Source organism: Crassostrea angulata, chromosome 4 (assembly GCF_025612915.1).
Source record: "Crassostrea angulata isolate pt1a10 chromosome 4, ASM2561291v2, whole genome shotgun sequence".
Classification (NCBI taxonomy): Eukaryota; Metazoa; Mollusca; class Bivalvia; order Ostreida; family Ostreidae; genus Magallana; species Magallana angulata.
Window position 1 is genome coordinate 48,804,969 of NC_069114.1, and position 7,580 is coordinate 48,812,548.

Below are 7,580 nucleotides of genomic sequence, written 5' to 3' on the forward strand. Positions count from 1 at the left end.
GGGGAACACATTGATTTGTACATTACATGTATTTTAATACAAAGTTCAATTCATTATTTATATATTTCAAACCGTCTTGATTTTTTGTTGCATTATATTGAATTAAAACTTAATGCATTAGTTCGTATAATTTCAAGGGACCACATAATGACCTCATAATGAGAAGCGTAGTGTATCTGAAACTCTTGGCTAGCAAAGATGACATACTGTGTAACCTTAATAGTTTACAATTAATGATTGTAAAAGTTTACTGTAAAAAAATACTTCTTATGACCCAGCATGGGTCTAGAGTCCACTTGAATATAATCAATAATAGAAACGAATGAAAACTTTTCCATATAATAAAAGTACTACATGTATTAGGATCGAGTCTAGACCCAAAAATTTACAATTTAGCGCAATATAGAGAACACAAACACGTTACAATGTCCTCCTCTACAAAGTAAATAAAAGTAAACAAGCATTCAGATTAGTAAAAATTTTATTACATATAATCTGCAAGTACAGGTATTTCTCCTATATATAATATGAGCTATATGTGCTGTAATGGCAATAAAATGTAACATAGTCCAATGATTTTTTACTGTAATCTCTCTATCACTCTTTGATGGGCCTGAAGCTTTGGAAATGTTCAGTCACACAACTTATCACACTAAAACTTCTCCATAAAACTCTACTGATAAAAATAAGACTCTTGATTCTAATCTCTGATAGATCTTTAAATGTGTGTATTGCACCTCCTACATTACAAGTAAAATCACATGGTGACCTTTGACCTCAATGTCACACCCCTACACAGCACCACCACTCCTTAAAACCAGGTGAGCTAAAACCTCTTCAGAACAACTACTCAACACACTCTAAAATCTTTTATACACCGCTTGTTACAGAATTAAAACTCCTGAGGAACCATTCATCATGCTAAAATACACAAACACTAAAATTCACTAAGACACTACAAAAATTCACTAGTTATGACTACTGAGTTATTCACACAAGGAACAATAAATACCAATAACTTAAATTCAGACTATTCACACAACACTGTACACAAAGCTTTAGAGGAGAGACAAATTTACCAGTCTACATCAGTTCTATCAAAAATTTGTGTTTCACACTATTAAATATAATCAAAGGTCTCTAATTGGGGGATTAACTTTATCTCACCAGAAAAAAACCTGAATTAACCAGACAATTTTTAAGACAATACAAAACCAAGACAAACACTTGCTTAACATTCTACATGGACACATACTTTTCTTCTATGACACACTGACCATCAACCATCTCTCAAATCTAAACCGGTTCTAACCTAATCTCTCCACACTGAAAACCACTTGTTAACCCTATATTCTTTAAACCATATTTCTCCACACAACAGCAATCACCACTAAGCCTGTCGAGCCTACTGAACTATCCTTTTCACTTCTGCCTCATGTTCTAGAATTACTAAGTAATAACAGTGAGTTAGGAATACAGCAAAATCTTGGGAGATAAATATATGGCTTTGTCAATAAATATAAAGCTCTCTGTACAAGAATTTCTGTACACTGTACACAGTATGTACAAGCTCATGACTTAACAGGTCGGCACTATCTCAGCACTACAATGGCAGATAACTGCTCTCAGTCTGCACACTTCACAACATTTACTCATCACACCTCGCACACACACATACAAGTGTAAAAAAGCAATCACAGCAATTTTACAAAAAATCTTCAGACTTGCCCAAATATTATAATCAAATATTATATCATTACGAATATCATTTGTAAAAAAAAGAAGAAACAATTTTCTGCATGTGAACGTCATCTTAGCCAAGTGTATTCGGTTCACTCCACTCCCCACTAAGATAGATGAGGAGGGGTGCGAATCAGAATCCCTTGACTTGGGAGGATGAAAAGAAGTGTGGATCAGAAACCTTTGACTTTGGAAGGTGAGGGTAGGTGCAGGTCAGAAACCTTTGACTCAGGAAGAGGAGGAGAGGCGCGGATCAGAAACCCTTGACTTGGGAAGATGTGTGAACGTAAGAGAGAAACAGTGAGCTGCATCCCTTCAACTTATTGAGATCTATATAATTGCAGCTCATAAATAAACAGTAGTCACTGCAGACAATGAAATATCGAATTCTCTCTTTAGTCTAAAATGATCTTTAAATCTTATAGACGCCTTCCTACATGTCAGTTATAGAATTAAATCTCCTCTGAACTAGAATGCGAACGAGTTTTCAGTCGTTAAAGTGAGTCTACCGATGTTCATCAGAAGTATGATCTTTTGACTAGTTTGAAATAGTTTTATTTTTCGGTTATTGAGAATGTGATGTGGGTGTTGTTGAATATCTTGAAACTATTTTTTAGAATGTAACTCGGAGGGGGGGGGGGGGGGGGGCGGTCAATAGTTGTATAAACGAGATTGAATTTTTTCACCAATTGATGAAGATTTAAATTTAGTGTACGTATAACCCTTGGTGTTCATAATACCACTTGTTAATTATTACAAGGTTAGCCATTCAGATGTATGAACGGAGAGTGATCTTTTGCTTATACATGTATGCCAATTTGCACTTATTCTTCAAAATGTCCACTATTTGCAATTATAATGTAGAACTGCATTCCTGATTACTCACAAATATTTATATTTTCAACTGTCTTTTTGTGATAACATTACGAATCAATTTGGTTTCATAAAAGATAAACGACTCAAAACGGACGTCTTAATGCATACAAGAAATCATATTGACGCAAGGGCCACAAAAATATAATTGTTGTATGAATCATCATTGGTTGTTAACAAAAAAACACGACAAAGAAGAAAATAACGAGTTGGTTGTACTAATTTTAATGGTAGATTTTAATTTTAATTACTATATTTTCAGCAACAGTTTTGAAGTTTAACATTTTACTATTATTATTAAGTATAGAGTACGTTACTGTAAGCATTTCTGACGGTAGTTGTATGATCATTGCTTTAGTATGAATTAAGTAATGGGGAACACATTGATTTGTACATTACATGTATTTTAATACAAAGTTCAATTCATTATTTATATATTTCAAACCGTCTTGATTTTTTGTTGCATTATATTGAATTAAAACTTAATGCATTAGTTCGTATAATTTCAAGGGACCACATAATGACCTCATAATGAGAAGCGTAGTGTATCTGAAACTCTTGGCTAGCAAAGATGACATACTGTGTAACCTTAATAGTTTACAATTAATGATTGTAAAAGTTTACTGTAAAAAAATACTTCTTATGACCCAGCATGGGTCTAGAGTCCACTTGAATATAATCAATAATAGAAACGAATGAAAACTTTTCCATATAATAAAAGTACTACATGTATTAGGATCGAGTCTAGACCCAAAAATTTACAATTTAGCGCAATATAGAGAACACAAACACGTTACAATGTCCTCCTCTACAAAGTAAATAAAAGTAAACAAGCATTCAGATTAGTAAAAATTTTATTACATATAATCTGCAAGTACAGGTATTTCTCCTATATATAATATGAGCTATATGTGCTGTAATGGCAATAAAATGTAACATAGTCCAATGATTTTTTACTGTAATCTCTCTATCACTCTTTGATGGGCCTGAAGCTTTGGAAATGTTCAGTCACACAACTTATCACACTAAAACTTCTCCATAAAACTCTACTGATAAAAATAAGACTCTTGATTCTAATCTCTGATAGATCTTTAAATGTGTGTATTGCACCTCCTACATTACAAGTAAAATCACATGGTGACCTTTGACCTCAATGTCACACCCCTACACAGCACCACCACTCCTTAAAACCAGGTGAGCTAAAACCTCTTCAGAACAACTACTCAACACACTCTAAAATCTTTTATACACCGCTTGTTACAGAATTAAAACTCCTGAGGAACCATTCATCATGCTAAAATACACAAACACTAAAATTCACTAAGACACTACAAAAATTCACTAGTTATGACTACTGAGTTATTCACACAAGGAACAATAAATACCAATAACTTAAATTCAGACTATTCACACAACACTGTACACAAAGCTTTAGAGGAGAGACAAATTTACCAGTCTACATCAGTTCTATCAAAAATTTGTGTTTCACACTATTAAATATAATCAAAGGTCTCTAATTGGGGGATTAACTTTATCTCACCAGAAAAAAACCTGAATTAACCAGACAATTTTTAAGACAATACAAAACCAAGACAAACACTTGCTTAACATTCTACATGGACACATACTTTTCTTCTATGACACACTGACCATCAACCATCTCTCAAATCTAAACCGGTTCTAACCTAATCTCTCCACACTGAAAACCACTTGTTAACCCTATATTCTTTAAACCATATTTCTCCACACAACAGCAATCACCACTAAGCCTGTCGAGCCTACTGAACTATCCTTTTCACTTCTGCCTCATGTTCTAGAATTACTAAGTAATAACAGTGAGTTAGGAATACAGCAAAATCTTGGGAGATAAATATATGGCTTTGTCAATAAATATAAAGCTCTCTGTACAAGAATTTCTGTACACTGTACACAGTATGTACAAGCTCATGACTTAACAGGTCGGCACTATCTCAGCACTACAATGGCAGATAACTGCTCTCAGTCTGCACACTTCACAACATTTACTCATCACACCTCGCACACACACATACAAGTGTAAAAAAGCAATCACAGCAATTTTACAAAAAATCTTCAGACTTGCCCAAATATTATAATCAAATATTATATCATTACGAATATCATTTGTAAAAAAAAGAAGAAACAATTTTCTGCATGTGAACGTCATCTTAGCCAAGTGTATTCGGTTCACTCCACTCCCCACTAAGATAGATGAGGAGGGGTGCGAATCAGAATCCCTTGACTTGGGAGGATGAAAAGAAGTGTGGATCAGAAACCTTTGACTTTGGAAGGTGAGGGTAGGTGCAGGTCAGAAACCTTTGACTCAGGAAGAGGAGGAGAGGCGCGGATCAGAAACCCTTGACTTGGGAAGATGTGTGAACGTAAGAGAGAAACAGTGAGCTGCATCCCTTCAACTTATTGAGATCTATATAATTGCAGCTCATAAATAAACAGTAGTCACTGCAGACAATGAAATATCGAATTCTCTCTTTAGTCTAAAATGATCTTTAAATCTTATAGACGCCTTCCTACATGTCAGTTATAGAATTAAATCTCCTCTGAACTAGAATGCGAACGAGTTTTCAGTCGTTAAAGTGAGTCTACCGATGTTCATCAGAAGTATGATCTTTTGACTAGTTTGAAATAGTTTTATTTTTCGGTTATTGAGAATGTGATGTGGGTGTTGTTGAATATCTTGAAACTATTTTTTAGAATGTAACTCGGAGGGGGGGGGGGGGGGGCGGTCAATAGTTGTATAAACGAGATTGAATTTTTTCACCAATTGATGAAGATTTAAATTTAGTGTACGTATAACCCTTGGTGTTCATAATACCACTTGTTAATTATTACAAGGTTAGCCATTCAGATGTATGAACGGAGAGTGATCTTTTGCTTATACATGTATGCCAATTTGCACTTATTCTTCAAAATGTCCACTATTTGCAATTATAATGTAGAACTGCATTCCTGATTACTCACAAATATTTATATTTTCAACTGTCTTTTTGTGATAACATTACGAATCAATTTGGTTTCATAAAAGATAAACGACTCAAAACGGACGTCTTAATGCATACAAGAAATCATATTGACGCAAGGGCCACAAAAATATAATTGTTGTATGAATCATCATTGGTTGTTAACAAAAAAACACGACAAAGAAGAAAATAACGAGTTGGTTGTACTAATTTTAATGGTAGATTTTAATTTTAATTACTATATTTTCAGCAACAGTTTTGAAGTTTAACATTTTACTATTATTATTAAGTATAGAGTACGTTACTGTAAGCATTTCTGACGGTAGTTGTATGATCATTGCTTTAGTATGAATTAAGTAATGGGGAACACATTGATTTGTACATTACATGTATTTTAATACAAAGTTCAATTCATTATTTATATATTTCAAACCGTCTTGATTTTTTGTTGCATTATATTGAATTAAAACTTAATGCATTAGTTCGTATAATTTCAAGGGACCACATAATGACCTCATAATGAGAAGCGTAGTGTATCTGAAACTCTTGGCTAGCAAAGATGACATACTGTGTAACCTTAATAGTTTACAATTAATGATTGTAAAAGTTTACTGTAAAAAAATACTTCTTATGACCCAGCATGGGTCTAGAGTCCACTTGAATATAATCAATAATAGAAACGAATGAAAACTTTTCCATATAATAAAAGTACTACATGTATTAGGATCGAGTCTAGACCCAAAAATTTACAATTTAGCGCAATATAGAGAACACAAACACGTTACAATGTCCTCCTCTACAAAGTAAATAAAAGTAAACAAGCATTCAGATTAGTAAAAATTTTATTACATATAATCTGCAAGTACAGGTATTTCTCCTATATATAATATGAGCTATATGTGCTGTAATGGCAATAAAATGTAACATAGTCCAATGATTTTTTACTGTAATCTCTCTATCACTCTTTGATGGGCCTGAAGCTTTGGAAATGTTCAGTCACACAACTTATCACACTAAAACTTCTCCATAAAACTCTACTGATAAAAATAAGACTCTTGATTCTAATCTCTGATAGATCTTTAAATGTGTGTATTGCACCTCCTACATTACAAGTAAAATCACATGGTGACCTTTGACCTCAATGTCACACCCCTACACAGCACCACCACTCCTTAAAACCAGGTGAGCTAAAACCTCTTCAGAACAACTACTCAACACACTCTAAAATCTTTTATACACCGCTTGTTACAGAATTAAAACTCCTGAGGAACCATTCATCATGCTAAAATACACAAACACTAAAATTCACTAAGACACTACAAAAATTCACTAGTTATGACTACTGAGTTATTCACACAAGGAACAATAAATACCAATAACTTAAATTCAGACTATTCACACAACACTGTACACAAAGCTTTAGAGGAGAGACAAATTTACCAGTCTACATCAGTTCTATCAAAAATTTGTGTTTCACACTATTAAATATAATCAAAGGTCTCTAATTGGGGGATTAACTTTATCTCACCAGAAAAAAACCTGAATTAACCAGACAATTTTTAAGACAATACAAAACCAAGACAAACACTTGCTTAACATTCTACATGGACACATACTTTTCTTCTATGACACACTGACCATCAACCATCTCTCAAATCTAAACCGGTTCTAACCTAATCTCTCCACACTGAAAACCACTTGTTAACCCTATATTCTTTAAACCATATTTCTCCACACAACAGCAATCACCACTAAGCCTGTCGAGCCTACTGAACTATCCTTTTCACTTCTGCCTCATGTTCTAGAATTACTAAGTAATAACAGTGAGTTAGGAATACAGCAAAATCTTGGGAGATAAATATATGGCTTTGTCAATAAATATAAAGCTCTCTGTACAAGAATTTCTGTACACTGTACACAGTATGTACAAGCTCATGACTTAACAGGTCGGCACTATCTCAGCACTACAAT